This window comes from Ochotona princeps, chromosome Y (assembly GCF_030435755.1).
Source record: "Ochotona princeps isolate mOchPri1 chromosome Y, mOchPri1.hap1, whole genome shotgun sequence".
Lineage (NCBI taxonomy): Eukaryota > Metazoa > Chordata > Mammalia > Lagomorpha > Ochotonidae > Ochotona > Ochotona princeps.
This window is the reverse complement of record NC_080866.1, coordinates 21,984,593-22,000,241: the sequence shown is the minus strand read 5'-3', so window position 1 is coordinate 22,000,241 and position 15,649 is coordinate 21,984,593.

Genomic DNA, 15,649 nt, shown 5'->3' with positions numbered 1-15,649 from the left:
TATGTGCATTGAGTGTTAATCTCCAACTTTGTTTTGTGTGTGTGCTCAACCTGACTGATTCCAACTGACTGAGCTCAATGTGCTTTTGGGCAGGAAGTGACCAAACATGGATATCGGGAAACCTAGAAGGACAGCTGAGGGTATGGGAGTTGGATGATCCAGGTGGAGTTGTTTTGTAACGAATACCTGTGCTGCTGTTTTGGGCAGTTGCTATTCACAACCACACTATGTCTCCTAGGTGTCCCATCCACTTTCAGACATATGTTCTGCCAGAGGTTTTGGATTCCATGGCAGCTGGAAGTGGCTTGGACACTGAACTTCACTATGGCTCTGGAGTTATTAGCGCCTTGAGCGAGGATCTCCATCTTTATTTTGTGTGTGTGTGCTCAACATTCGTGATCCCATTACCCTGGGCTCAATTGGCATTTAACAGTATGTGTCCAAACAGGGTTTTCTAGGAAACCTGGAAGGACAGCTGATTGTATGTGAAGTGAATTAGCCCGGAAGTGTTGTTTTGGCATTAGGAGGCCTGCACTGCTGCTTCGGGAAGTTGCCATTCACAAACACACTGAGTTCCCTAGGTGGCACATCCAGTGTTCCACATATGTGCTGCCAGAGCACTTGGTTTCCATGGCAGCTGAAACTGGCTTGGGCCTTGAACTTCCCTCTGTCTGTGGAGTTTTGAGCACCTGAGTGTGAATCTCCATCTTTGTTTTGTGAGTGTGCTCAACCTGCTTGATTTCATCCCACTGGGCTCAACAGGCATTGGACAGGAAGTGACCAAACAGGGTTTCCGGGAGGTCAGCCATGATAGCTGAAGGTATGTGAAGTGAATGAGCCAGGTGGAGATGTTTGGCACAGGAAAGCCTGTGCTGCTATTTCAGGCGGTTGCCTCTCACCACTACACTGAGTTCCCTAGATGTCACATCCACTTTCAGACATATGTACTGCCAGAGCATTTGGTTGCCATAGCAGGTGGAAATGGCTTTGATGCTGAAATCCTCTCTGTGTCTGGAATTTTCAACGTTTTGAGTGGGGATCTCCATCTTTTTTCTGTGCGTATGCTGAACATGCTTGATTTCATCACACGGGACTCAATCGGCATTGAACAGGAATTGTTCAATCAGGTTCTCTGATAGACCAGTAAGGACAGCCGATGGTATGTGAATTGACTGAAGAAGTTAAAGTTTTTCTGGACTGGAAAAGCTGTGCTGCTACTTCGGGCAGTTGCAATTCACCACCACACTACCTTCCATAGGTGTCATATCCACTTTCAGATATATGTGCTGCCAGAGCACTTGGTTTCCATGGCAGCTAAAAATGGCTAGGGTGCTGAATTTCTCTTTGGCTCTGAAATTTTTAGCGCATTGAATGAGGATATCCATCTTTGTTTTGTGTGGGTGTTCAATTTGCTTGTTTCCGTTATCATGGTTTCAAAGGACATTAAACAAGGGGTCCAAACAGGGTGTCTGGTAGACATACTAGGACAGCTGATAAAATCTGAAGTGAATGACTCAGGTGGAGTTGTTTTGGCACTGGAAGTCCTGTGCTGCTAATTCGAGCAGTTTCCATTCACCACCTCACTGAGTTTAATTTTTGTCACATCCATTTTCAGACATATGTGCTGCCAGAGCACTTGGTTTCCATGGCAGCTGGAAATATCTTGGGTTCTGAACTTCTACCTGGCTGTGGAGTTTTACGTGCCTTGTGTGAGGATCTCCACCTTTTTTTTAAGTGTGTGCTCCACCTACATCATTCCATCATCTGGGCTATGGATTTGGAACATAAGTGTCCAAACAGGGTTTCTGGGAGACCTGCTAGGGCAGCTGATGATATGTGAAGTGAATGAGTCAGATGGAGTTGTTTTGGCCCTGGAAGACGTGTGCTTCTGCTTAGGGCAGTTATCATTCAATACCACACTGAGTTCTCCAAGTGTCACATCCACTTTCAGACATATGTGCTGCCACAGCACTTGGTTTCCATGGCACCTGCAAATGGCTTGAGTGCTGAACTTCTCTCTGGCTGTGGAGTTTAAGCGCCTTGAGTGAGGATCTACATCTTTGTTACGTGTGAGTGCTCAGCATGCCTCATTCCATCACACTGTACTCAATAGGCATTGGACAGCAATTGAGCAAACAGGGTTTTCACGAGGCCTGCTATGTCAGCTGATGGTAATTGAAGTGAATGAGGCATGTGGAGTTGTTTTGGCACTGGAAGAGCTGTGCTGCTGCTTCAGGCAGTTGCCATTCACCACCAAATTTAGATCCCCAAGTGTCACATCCACTTTCAGACATATGTGCTGCCAGAGCACTTGTTTTCCAAGGCAGCTGGAAATGCTTGAGCACTGATCTATCTGGCTTTGGAGTTTTCGTGCCTTGAGTGAGAAACTCCACCTTTTTTTCTGTGTGTCCTCCACCCACTTGATTCCATGACACTGGGCTTTGAATATTGGAAAGCAAGTGACTAAACAGGGTTTCCTAGATAGCTGCCAGGACAGCTGATGGTATGGGAGGTGAATGAGCCAGGTGGAATTGTCTTGGCCCTGGAAGACATGTGCTGCTGCTTTGAGCAATTACCGTTCAACTCCACAATGAGTTGCCTAGCTTATCAGCCACTTTGAGACATCCGTGCTTCCAGAACATTTATTTTCCATGGCAGCTGGAAATGGACTGGGAGCTGAACTTCTCTATGGCTCTGGAGTTATGAGCGCCTAGAGTGATGTTCTCCATCCTTGTTTTTTGTGTGTGCTGAAACTGCTTGATTCTTTTTCACTGGTGTCAATGGGCATTGGACAGGAAGTGAGCAAACATGGTTTCAGGAGACCTGCAAGGACAGCTGAAGGTAATTGATGTGAATGAGGCAGTTGGAGTTGTTTTGGCACTGGAAGACCTTCCAGGCTGCCTTGGACAGTTGTCATTCAACACCACACTGAATTTCCTAAGTGGCACATCCAGTGGTAAACATATGTGCTGCCAGAGTACTAGGTTTCCATGGCAGCTGAAATTGGCTTGGGCCTTAAACTTCCCTCTGAGGAATTTTGAGCACCTTGAGTGTGAATCTCCATCTTTGTTTTGTGTGGGTGCCCAATCTGCTTGATTCCATTCCATAGGGCTCAACGGGCATTGGACAGGAAGTGACCAAACAGGGTTTCCGGGAGATCAGCCATGATAGCTGAAGGTATGTGAAGTGAATGAGCCAGGTGGAAATGTTTGACACTGGAAAGCCTGTGCTGTTGTTTCATGTAATTGCCATTCACCACCACACTGAGTTGCCTAGGTGTCCCATCCAATTTCAGACATATGTGCTGCCAGAGCATTTGGTTGCCATGGCAGCTGGAAATGGCTTTGATGCTGAACTCCTCTCTTGCTCTTGAATTTTCAGCATTTTGCGTAAGGATCTCCATCTTTTTTCTTTGCGCATGCTGAACATGCTTGATTTGATCACCGAGGCTCAATTGGCATTGAACAGGAAGTGTTCAAACAGGGTATCTGGTAGAACTGTAAGGAGAGCTGATGGTATGTGATTTGACTGATGTGAGTCGAGTTTTTTTTTTTAATTAATATTTAGCATTATGTGACAGTTTCATAGGCTTTGGGAATCCCCCTACCCCTCCCCCATCCCTCCTGGTGGATTCCCCCACCTTTATGCAGCATTACAGTTCAAATTCAATCAAGATTCTTTCCTTGCAAACATATATTAAGCATGGAGTCCAGCTACTTATTGTCGAGATGGTTTGAACAGTTTCTTGGGGAGACCATTTCTGGTCCGAAGTCAGATCTGGTAGAATATCATCACAGTCAATTAAGAGTCCCAATATAAAATCAACAGCAATTTGCAATATTATGGAATTGACATGGTTTTGAGTAACCAGTATGTTAAAAAAAAAAAAAAAAAAAAAAAAAAAAACAAGTCCTAACCACAACCTATGATTAGCTCATTGACATCTCAATTTTAGTTTATATACCGTACCGGACCGGCTGCTATATTTCTTGAAAAGGCTATAGGGTACCATTCAGCTGTCTCATGTCTATTTCATTTTAGTATTTAGCCATTTGTTGTGTTGAAGTATAATTTTGTTGATCTTGGCAGATTTTGGGATAATCTAGACTGGCTTGTAACTCTAACAAGATATTTGTCGACATTTAATGTGCAGAACATTTTTTTTTTGGGGGGGGTGTGCAGGAAAATCCTCACCACCATGGTGAGGAGTGACTAATCTTTGTGTCCCACCCAGCAAGGCATGAGCCAATCCATGCCAGCTCTTTTCTGTCAGATTTCAAGCTCTATTTTCTGTTGTTTGTCTATTTATTTTAGGGTTTTTTTTTTTTAATTTGTATGATTGTTTGCTGTGAGGGGTTTTCGAAGCGATCCCGATGGTCACTGCAAGGGAGGGCGGGGGTCCAGAGGTGGAGCCAGGCTCGGACCAGAGAAAACTCTCCTCCCTGGTCCCGAAGGACATTTATTGTTCTTCTGTGTCTGCTGACCGCTCAGGGCTTCTGGTTGTCTTTCCGATGATGTTGGTTTCTGCACGGTAGTGTTTGGACTTCTTCCATCCCCTGCGGAAGCTCCGGTTGGAGGTGGGTGACCTCAGAGTACTCAGCCTCTGAGGGCATCCAATTCCGTGTGGCCTCCTTGGCAGTTGGGGTATAGTCCTTGTTGCTCGTATTAGTAGTTTGTGGTGAAGGTCTGGGAGTCTTCGTGGTTGGGATCCAAGCTTCCTCCTTACCACCTGCTCCACTCTGGAGTGCCCCCCTGCTCCACGCACATGACCTCCTGTTAAGAGGTTGTCAGGATCGCACCCAATTCCCCCCTCATGCATTGGTATAGTAGTTTTATTGATGTTTAGTGCCACTTAAAGTCTGTTATCTATGAATTACCAGATTTGACCTTGATAAGCTATATTGTACTTTTTTTCTCTCACTCTTTTTATGGTCCTGAAAGATTTCCCTGCACTCCCTCCCCATTACCGGTTAACATAGCATATTGAGGGTATAGTAGGTTTTACAGTTTTACGATGTAGATCTTAAATATTCTGACATTAATTGTTGGTTTATAGATTATATCACGTTATCTTATTGCATTGGATACAGGTTGTTAGAGGTTGCACTAATATTACAATATACAGGTATTATCTTTCAAGTTGTCTTCTTTTCATCTCAGATTAAGGCAAACATGTGGTATTTAACCTTTTGGGATTGGTTCATTTCTCTTAGCATGATGGATTCCAGTCGGGCCCATTTGTCCACAAAGAACTGCATTTCATTTTTTTTACTAGCTGAGTAGTATTCCATAGAGTAGATGAACCATAGCTTCCTTATCCAGTCTTCTATTGATGGGCACTTGGCTGCTCCCAGGTTTTTGCGATTGTGGATAGTGCTGCTATGAACATAGGCGTGTATGTTGGTTTCTTGTGTAGGAGACCTTTTGGATATATCCCTAGGAGTGCTATTGCTGGATCATATGGTATGCTGATTTTCAGTTGTTTGAGTATTCGCCAAACTGATTCCCATAGAGGCTGTACAAGTCTGCAGTCCCACCAGCAGTGGAGAAGGGTTCCCTTTTCTTCCCCACAGCCTCGCCAGCAAGTGTTGGTGGTATTATGTATGTGTGCCATCCTTACTGGAGTTAGGTGGTACCTCATTGTTGTCTTCATTTGGATTTCCCATATTGCCAAGCAACTTGAGCATTTTTTCATATGCTTGTTTGCCATTTGGGTTTGTTCTTTTGTGAAATGTCTGCCCATTTCCCGTGCCCATTTCTTGAGCAGTTTGTTTGTTCTGATGTTTTGGTTTCTCTGTAGCTCTTTGTATATTCTGGAGATCAGCCTTCTATCTCCTATGTAGTGTGCAAAGATCTTCTCCCATTCTGTAGGTTGTTTTTTTACTTTGTTGATTGTTTCTCTAGCTGTGCAGAAGCTTCTTAGTTTCATGAGGTCCCAATTGTTTATTTTGGTCTTGATTTCTACTGCTTTTGGAGTCTTTTTTAGGAAGTGAGGGCCTACCCCTAGGTGTTGCAGTGTGTTTCCAACATTTTCTTCCAACAGTTTGAAGGTTTCTGGATGTAGGTTTAGGTCTTTTATCCATTTAGATTCGATCTTGGTGTATGGTGAGAGATGTTGGTCTATCTTTTTGTTTCTGCAGGCAATCAACCAGTTGTCTGGAAAAGCTGTGCTGCTATTTTGGGCAGTTGCAATTCACCACCACACTGAGTTCCCCAGGTGTCACAACCACTTTCAGATATATGTGCTGCCAGAGCACTTGGTTTCCACAGCAGTTGGAAATGGCTTGGGTGCTAAACTTGTTCTTTGGTTCTGGAATTTTTAGCGCATTGAGTGAGGATCTGTTTTGTGTGTGTGCTCAACATGCTTGATTCCATCCCCTTGGGCTCAATAGGCATTGGACAGTAAGTGACCAAACAACGTTCCCGGGAGACCTACTAGGAGAGCTGATTTTATGTGAAGTGACTGACCCTGTTGGAGTTGTTTTGGCACTGGAAGGCCTCTGCTACTGCCTCGGGCTGTTGCCATTCACCACCTAAATGTTTTTCCCAGGTTTCACATCCACTTTCAGACATATGTGCTGCCAGATCACTTGTTTCCAAGGCAGCTGCAAATGGCTAGGCTTCTGAACTTTTCTCTTGTTGTCGAGTTTTGTGTGGGGGATCAACCTGCATGTTTAATCCCATTAGGCTCAATGGTCACTGGACAGAAAATGACCAAACAGGGTTTCTATGAGACCTAATAATAGAGCAGATAGTATGTGACATGAATGAGGCCTTGGTTTTCATGGCAGCTGCAAATGGCCTGGGCGCTCAATTTCTCTCTGGATATTGAGTTTTGAGCACCTTGAGTGAGGATTTCCATCTTTGTTACGTTTGTGGGTATTCAGACAGCCTGATTCCATCACATGGGGCTGAGTGGGCTTTGGGCAGAAAGTGACCATATAGGGTATGCAGGAAACCTAATAGGACTGCTGATTCTATATGAATTGAATGAGCCAGGTGGAGTTGTTTTAGCACTGGAAGAGCTGTGCTGCTCTTTCAGGCAATTGCAATTCACTACCACACTGAGTTCTCTAGATGTCGCAGCCGCTTTCAGACATATGGGCTGCCAGAGCACATGCTTTCCATGGCAGCTAGAAATGGCTTGGGCACTAAATTTCTCTCTTGCGGTGGAGTTTTTGGCGCTTTAATGAGGATCTCCTCCATGTTTTCTGTTGGTTCTCAGCCAGCTTGATTCCATTGCACTGGGCTCTGTTGTCATTGGACAGGAAGTGATCAAACAGGATTTCCGGGAGACTTGCGAGGACAGCTCATTCTATGTGTGGTGAATGAGGCACATGGAGTTGTTTTGCCACTGGAAGACCTGTGCTGCTACTTCATGCAGTTGCCATTCACCACTACACTGAGTTTTCCAGTTGTCACAGCCACTTTGATACATATGTGCTGCCAGAGCACTTGGTTTCCATGGTAGGTGGAAATGGGTTGTGCGTTGAATGTCTCTCTGGATGTCGGGTTTTGAGCGCCTTGAGTGAAGATCTCCATCTTTGTTTAGTGTGTGTGCTCAACCTGTATGTTTCCATCCCATTGGGCTCCATGCTCATTGGACACAAAGTGACCAAACAGGATTTCCGGGAGACCTGCTAAGAGAGCTGATTGTATGTGAAGTGAATCAGACTCGTGGAGTTGCTTTCGCATTGGAAGGCCTGTGCTACTGCTTCGGGCAGGTGCCATTCACCACCACCTAAATGATTTTCCCAGGTTTCACATCCACTTTCAGACATATATGCTGCCAGATCACTTGTTTCCAAGGCAGCTGCAAAAAGCTAGGGTGCTGAACTTTTCTCTGGTTCTAGAAATTTAGCGCCTGGAGTGAGGATCTCCATCTTTGTTTAGTGCAGTTTGATTCTTTCAAATTTTGCTAAATTGGCATTAGACAGGAAGTGACTAAACATGGTTTCTTGGACACCTGCCAGGACAGTTGATTGCATGTGAAGTGAATGAGTCAGGCGGAGTTGTTTTGGTACTATAAGACCTATGCTGCTGCTTCGGGCAGTTTCCTTTCACCACAACACTGAGTTCCCTAGGTGTCACATCCACTTTCAGACATATGTGCTGCCAGAGCACTTGGTTTTCATGGCAGCTGGAAATGGCTTGGGCTCTGATCTTCTCTCTGGCTCTGGATTTTTTCGCGCCTTGTGTGAGGATCTCATTTATGTTTACTGTGTGTTCTCAACCTGCTTGATTCCATCACACTGGGCTCAATTGGCAGTGGAGTGTAAGTGACCATACAGGTTTTTTGGGAGACCTGTCAGGATAGCTATGATGGCATGTGAAGTGAATGAGCCAACTGGAGTTGTTTTGGCACTGGAAGACCTGTGCTGGTTTTTTGAGAAGCTGCATTCACCACAACACTGAGTTTCCTAGGTGTCACATCCACTTTCAGACATCTGTGCTGCCCCAGCACTTGGTTTCCATGGCAGCTGAAACTGGCTTGGGCGCTGAAATTCTCTCTGACTCTGGATTTTTTCCCACCTTGTGTTAGGATTTCCATCTATGTTTTCTGTGTGTGCTCAACCTGCTTGATTCCATCCCCCTGGGCTCAATGGGCATTGGACAGGAAGTGACCACACAGGGTTTCTGGGATTCCTGCTAGGACAGCCGATGGTAGGTGAAGTGAATGAGCCAGTGGAGTTGTTTTCGCAATGAAGACCTGTGCTCATGCTTGTTGTAGTTGCCATTCACCACTACACTGTGTTCCCTAGGTACCACATCCTGTTTAAGACTTATATGCTGTCAGAGCACTTGGTTTCCATGGCAGTTGCAAATGGCTTGGGCGTGCTGAACTTCTCTTCGCATTTTGAGATTTTAGCGCCTTTAGTGAGAATCTCTATGATTCTTTAGTGCAGGTGCTCTAACTGTTTGATTCCTTCAAGCTTTGCTCAATTGGTTTTTGAGAGGAACTGACAAAACAGGGTTTCTGTGAGACCTGCTAGGACAGCTGATTGTATGTGTAGTGAATGAGCCAAGTGGAGTTGTTTTGTCAGGGGAAGACTTATGCTGCTGCTTCGGGCAGTTGCCATTTACCACCATAATGAGTTTGCTAGGTGTCCCACCAACTTTCAGACATAGGTGCCTCGAGAACGCTGGGTTTCCATAGCAGCTGGAAATGGCAGGGGCGCTGAACTTCTCTCTGGGTCTGGAGTTTTGAGCACCTTCAGTGAGGATCTCCATCATTGTTTTGTGTGTGGTACAACCTGCTTGATTCCATCCCCCTGGGATGAATGGGCATTGGACAGGAAGTCATCTAACAGGGTTTCCATGAGATCTGCCAGGACAGCTGATGGTATGTGAAGTGAATGAGTCAGGTGGAGGTTTTTTGGCACTGGAAGACCTGTGCTGCTGCGTCAATCAACTGCCATTCACCACCACACTGAGTTCCCTAGATGTCACATCCACTTTCAGACATATGTGCTGCCACAGCACTTGGTTTCCCTGAGGGTGGAAATGGCTTAAGTGCTGAAGTTCTCTCTGGCTGTGAAATTTTTGAGCGCCTTGAGTGAGGATCTCCATGTTTGTTTTGTGTTGGTGTTCAACCTGCTTGATTCCATCACACTGGGCTAAAAGGGCATAGGACAGGGAGGGACCAACAGGATATCAGAGATACCTGCTATGACAGCTGATGGTTTGTGACGTGAATGACCAGTGGAGTTCTTTTGATACTGGAAAACCTGAAGTGATCCTTCGGGCAGTTGCCATTCACCACCAGACTGAGTTCCCTAGGTGTCACATCCACTTTCAGACATACGTGCTGCCAGAACACTTGGTTTCCATTTCAGCTGGAAATGGCTTGAGGGCTGGGCATCTCTCTGGCTCTGAAGCTTTTCATGCCTTGACTGTCGTTCTCCATCTTTGTTATGTGTGAGTGCTCATCTTGCTTAATTCCATCTGACTCGGCTCAAGGAGCATTGCAAAGCAAGTGATCCGATCAATTAAAGGCTCCAACATACTGTCAGCAACAATTAACTTCGTTGTCTAATCAATAGTTATAATATTGAGTAACCAATATGTTAAAAACAATTGCAATTTTGGGCCCGACGGTGTGGCCTAGCAGCTAAAGTCCTTGCCTTGAAAGCCCCGGGATCCCATATGGGCGCCGGTTCTAATCCCGGCAGCTCCACTTCCCATCCAGCTCCCTCCTTGTGGCCTGGGAAAGCACTTGAGGATGGCCCAATGCATTGGGACACTGCACCCGCATGGGAGACCCAGAAGAGGTTCCTGGTTCCCGGCTTCAGATCGGCGCACATCGGCCCGTTGCGGCTCACATGGGGAGTGAATCATCGGACGGAAGATCTTCCTCTCTGTCTCTCCTCCTCTGTGTATATCTGGCTGTAATAAAATGAATAAATCTTTAAAAAAAACAATTGCAGTTTCTTAACCTTCTTCTGTGATCACCCCTTTGTTAATTCAGTTTTAGTTTATATACGATATATGACATAACATTCATAACATAACATGTTATACATAACATCATATCATCTTAAATTAAGGCAAACATGTGGTATCTTAACCTTTTGGGCTTGGCTCATTTTCGTTAGCATTATGGTTTCCAGTCTGGCCCATTTGGCCACAAAGAACTGCGGTGTTTTTTGTTTTTTTTGTTTTTTTTTTTTTTACTAGCTGAATAGTATTCCATGGAGTAGGTGAACCATAGCTTTCTTATCCAGCATTCTGCTGATGTGCATTTCGGTTGCTTCCAGGTTTTTGCAATTACTGATTGTGCTGCTATGGGCATAGGGGTTCATGTTGGCTTCTCATAAAACAAGTGTTTTGGATATATTCCTAGCAGTGCTATTGTTGGATCATACGGTATATTGATTGTGAGTTGTTTGAATATTCTCCATACTGATTTCCATAGAGGCTGTACCAGCCTGCAGCCCCACCAGCAGTGGAGTAGGCTTCCCTTATCCCCACAACCTCGCCAACATGTGTTGTTGGTGCTTTTATTCATGTGGGCAAGTCTTACTGGCGTCAGGTAGTACCTCATTGATATTTTAATTTGGATTTCCCTTATTGCCAGGGAACTTGCGCATTTTTCAAAAGTTTATTTGCCATTTGGTTTTGTTCCTTTGTGAGGTGTTTGCCCATTTCTCATGCCCATTTCCTGAGTGGTTTGTTTGTTTTGACACTTTGTTTATTTTGTAGTTCATGACTATCAAAACCACTTGAGAAACAAAGAAACAAAGAAGAAACCCACTTGAGCAGGACTCTCGCAGCATACCCCACATCAGGGTCCTGGGGTCAGGAGGAAACTGGGTGGGGCTACTTCCTTTATCTCCCTCCCCATTTACCCCCAGATACAGTCAAAGAAGAGGATGTGGAAATAATAGCCTTACTCACTGTCCTGTAGCCCTTGAACCTTTTGACCCAAATCAACTACGTAAAGATTGTCAACAATAGAATTCAACAAAAACAAAAGGAGTTAGGGTTAGCCTTAGGAGTTTGATTTGTGTTTGAGCTAGGGATGCACTTAGTAGTAGTAGTAGAAATCGGGTCATGATTTGGTCTAGGGGTATGATCAGGTAAAGTCTAGGGCTTGGCTTAGAGTTACAGAAAGGGCTGGCCTCAGGGAAGATTTGTTTCAAGAAGCCGGCTGGCTCAGGATGAAGGGAATCTTTAGTGTTGATTTTGACACTTGTGGCTATGACTCTGCTTGGCTTTCTGTTGAGCTTGAATGCTGCTATTTCAGTTAGATTGTTGTAAAAATGTTGGGATTATGATTGGCGTAGGACTAAGTTTAGGGCGAGGAGTAGAGATGGACAAGGATTAAGGTTAGTATTTGGGACAGGGTTAAGTCAAAGTAGAGGTCGATGAGAATAGCGCTAGGTGTAAGATTAGAATTAGGGCTATTTCTACAGGAAGAGTTGAGACTAACCCTGCCTGTAAGGCTGACTGAGTCGCTTGACTTTTCATAGATGTAATCAGCAGACAGGCTATAGGCCTAATCCTAAACCTCACATTGACCCAAGTCATAAATTGAAGCTGGGGTAGCCATAACTCATTTGCTTTTAACAATTATGACGTTGTATTGGAAAGTAAGATATACAGCACTTACCCAACCCCTGCATCGAAGAGTAGGACAAATACGTATTACAACCTAGAGCACACCCAAAGCCAGACAGGTTGATCTCCAACCCTGGCCATCATCCTAACCCGCATGCGGATACTAGCTCTAGCTCTAGCTCTAGCCCTAATCCTAAAAGTGATCCTAGCCCTAAACCCAACCAAATCCCTAGTCCCAACACCAACTCCAACCCTGACACAGATGGAGACATCACTGTCATACTAAGCCTAGCCCAGACACTGAACCCAATCCCAGCGACATTTCTAAACCTAAACTGCAATGCTAATGTGAATCATCACCCCCATTAGAACACTAAGCCTAAATCCAACTGTAGCCTAAAACTTCACCGCAAGATTTGCACCTAACACTAGATTTGGATCTAACCTTAATCCTACAACAACTTTCACACTAGCATTAGCCCACACCCTAACATGAACTCTAGCTCTAAGCATAATCATTCGGACATAGACTAGAACCTCATCATGATACTCAAATTCACACAAAACAGCCTCTTCATCCTCAATGGAGCCACAGCTTTCATCGTAACCTCAAGAGTAACCCTAACTGTATTCTGAATCCACACAGTCCTTTCCACAGTCCTAACAATAACCCTCAATCAAAGCACTAACTGAAGCCAAGCCTGAACCAGAAATGGAACCCAAACTCCCTATCCAGCATTAATCCAAACACTATTCTTTACCTAGTACTAATCCTCACACAAATCCTACTTCATGCCACATACAAAACCTAAGTCTGAACCTAATCTTATTTGTCAGTTGAACCCTCACCGTCACCGTCACCGTCACCCTAACCATAACCATAACCATTGGGATAACCATAACTCAAATCTCAGAACCTCACAGTAACCTCACTACTAGAATTGACCTTTAGCATTAGACCTAGCTCTCACCTTAATTCCACTTTAAGCATAATCCTAGCTCTATTCCTACTAGTAACCCAAATCAGAAACCTCAATTGAACCTTAACACTCCGCCTTGCCCTAACCTGAAATCTAGGCTCTGACATCACTGCAACCATAAGCCTAGAGAGCATTCGAAAACTGATTCCAACCCTGTATGCAACCATGGTATTGATCCCAACCATCTCCTGGAAGTCATCTCTTTTACACTATGGTGACCCACTTACATGACACTGGACTGCACTAGGGTAACTTCACTGAGAGCCGTGACAGGAAATGGAATGTAAGGTCTGCCTATGGAAATCAGCTTGGCTTGGCTCTTCCACATTACATAGGTTATTCCACACACTACCTCTAATGGAGAACTAGGATTAGATTGGCTCCTTGAAGAGACACAAGGATTCTCATCGACGGAAAATGGAAATGCTTTCATAGTACCGGTGTTGAAAAGGTCCTAGGCTTCACTACATTGTCAGCAGATTTGCAAACTCACATTCAAGGGAAACCCAACCCCACACACTCACGTTCTGCTGGCTTCCGTGGAGTCTGCATGTCTTCTCTGCTAGGGCCTGTGGCGAGAAGGAACAAAGAAAGCAGAGCTTGAAGCACTCACCATCTTTCTCTATTCCACAGAGGAGGCTGCCTGTCACCATGGCTTTTCTAGAATGCTGAGGCTAAAGGATTCTGGGCTGCTATGACCAGGCAGCTGCTGATTGGACAGCTTGTAGGGCCACACAGCCCTGTGAGGTCTTAGAGATGCAGCCAATCAGAATGCTCCCTGTCATCCGGACAGCCACAGGGAGTGACATGAGTGAAGCAAGAGTGATGCCCGAGCGTGTGCTGGGCAGAATCAGGCTGGACTGCAAGACCCATTGGTTCCAGTGGAAGACAGGCCTGCAAACACAACCAAAGCAGCAACTGCAACAACCAGCTGTTCAGGCTGATGGGCTGTTCAGGGTCCTGGACTTGCTAGTATAACAGAATCTGGACTGGGAATACCTCAGACACAGAGGAGATCTTTGGGGATCTCCCCATTGAAACTGCTGCACTCAGAACCCTAACCATGACAAGACAGAGGACAGAACAAGTCAATCACCCACTTCAGCCACGTATTGGCAGAGAAAACCTGAGCAAACGTAGACTCTAAGATGGACTGTGTCAATCAGCGTATGCTGCAGAGACCTCATCGTGCTTACAGTTGCATGATTGGCAGCAATTCATGACTATCAAAACCACTTGAGAAACAAAGAAACAAACAAGAAACCCACTTGAGCAGGACTCTCGCAGCATACCCCACATCAGGTTCCTGGTGTCGGGAGGAGACTGGGTGGGTCTTCTTCCTTATTCTCCCTCCCCATTTACCCCCAGATACAGTCAAAGAAGAGGATGTGGAAATAATAGCCTTACTCACTGTCCTGTAGCCCTTGAACCTTTTGACCCAAATCAACTATGTAAAGATTGTCAACAATAGAATTCAACAAAAACAAAAGGAGTTAGGGTTAGCCTTAGGAGTTTGATTTGTGTTTGAGCTAGGGATGCACTTAGTAGTAGTAGTAGAAATCGGGTCATGGAGGAGACTTGGAAGATTGCCAACATAGGAGGAAGAATGTGACGGAGCTCACAGACAGAGAGGGCTAGAACGCGACAAAAGCGTAAGTGGAGCAGGATAGAAGTACAGGGAGAAGAACGTGAAGTTCCCAGAAGAGTGTGGAGCCAAAAAAATCCACACAACTCAGAAGATCAACCTGGGAAAAACAAAACAAAGGGCAGGGAAGACGACTTTCTGCTCCTGACCTGCTGAGTCACCTTTGAGTGCAGCCGGTGAAAGCCACAGTCGACTGCAGTCCTCAGCACCCGCAGACGCTGTGGTCGTGAGGACCGGTGGTGACCGGGACCTGCTGGCATCCGCTCACCCTGGTCGCCAAGCCCCGCAGGGACCTGCACCAGCTGCAGCCTCCAGGTTCCATCCACCTGCACGCGCCGGGACTTCCACTGGACGCAGGAGCCGGGAGACGCGCCTCAGTGAGGGTTCCCACCAGAGTAAGAGGCAGACTGCAAGAACCTGAGGTTTGATCCCGTGCTTGGGAGACGCACCAGGAGAGCACTGCTGACCCGCGTGCAGGAGGCGTTCCCAGCGAGCACCTGGAACCTCCACACTCTGCAGTCCCTGGCACTGGGGACACACCGAGAAAGCACCTAGAATCCTCCGAGCCCTGTGATCCCGCGCACAGGGAGCGCGCACAGTGAGTGCCTTCATTCCTCCACGCCCTGTGGTAGCATACCTGTAGGGGACGAGCTGAGAGTTCGCTTTGAATCCGCTGGGCCGTGGAAGTGGCGCCCTGTGGTGCAGTGTTCTGGAGACGCACCAAAAGTGCCTTGAAAATTCCCACACCCTGCTACTCCACACCTGCAGACTCCGATCTCTACAGGATAGTGCTTGGAGACCCCTCAGCACACTGGTGCCTAGGTCTCTCAAAAAAGAAACACTAACACAATGGGAAGAAATACCAGAAAAGGTAATGATCCAGATGAGAGTGCCAACACCCTACCAATAAAGGATCAAAAGCCAATGTCTATTTCGGAGATGCGAGATGAAGACATAGAAGATC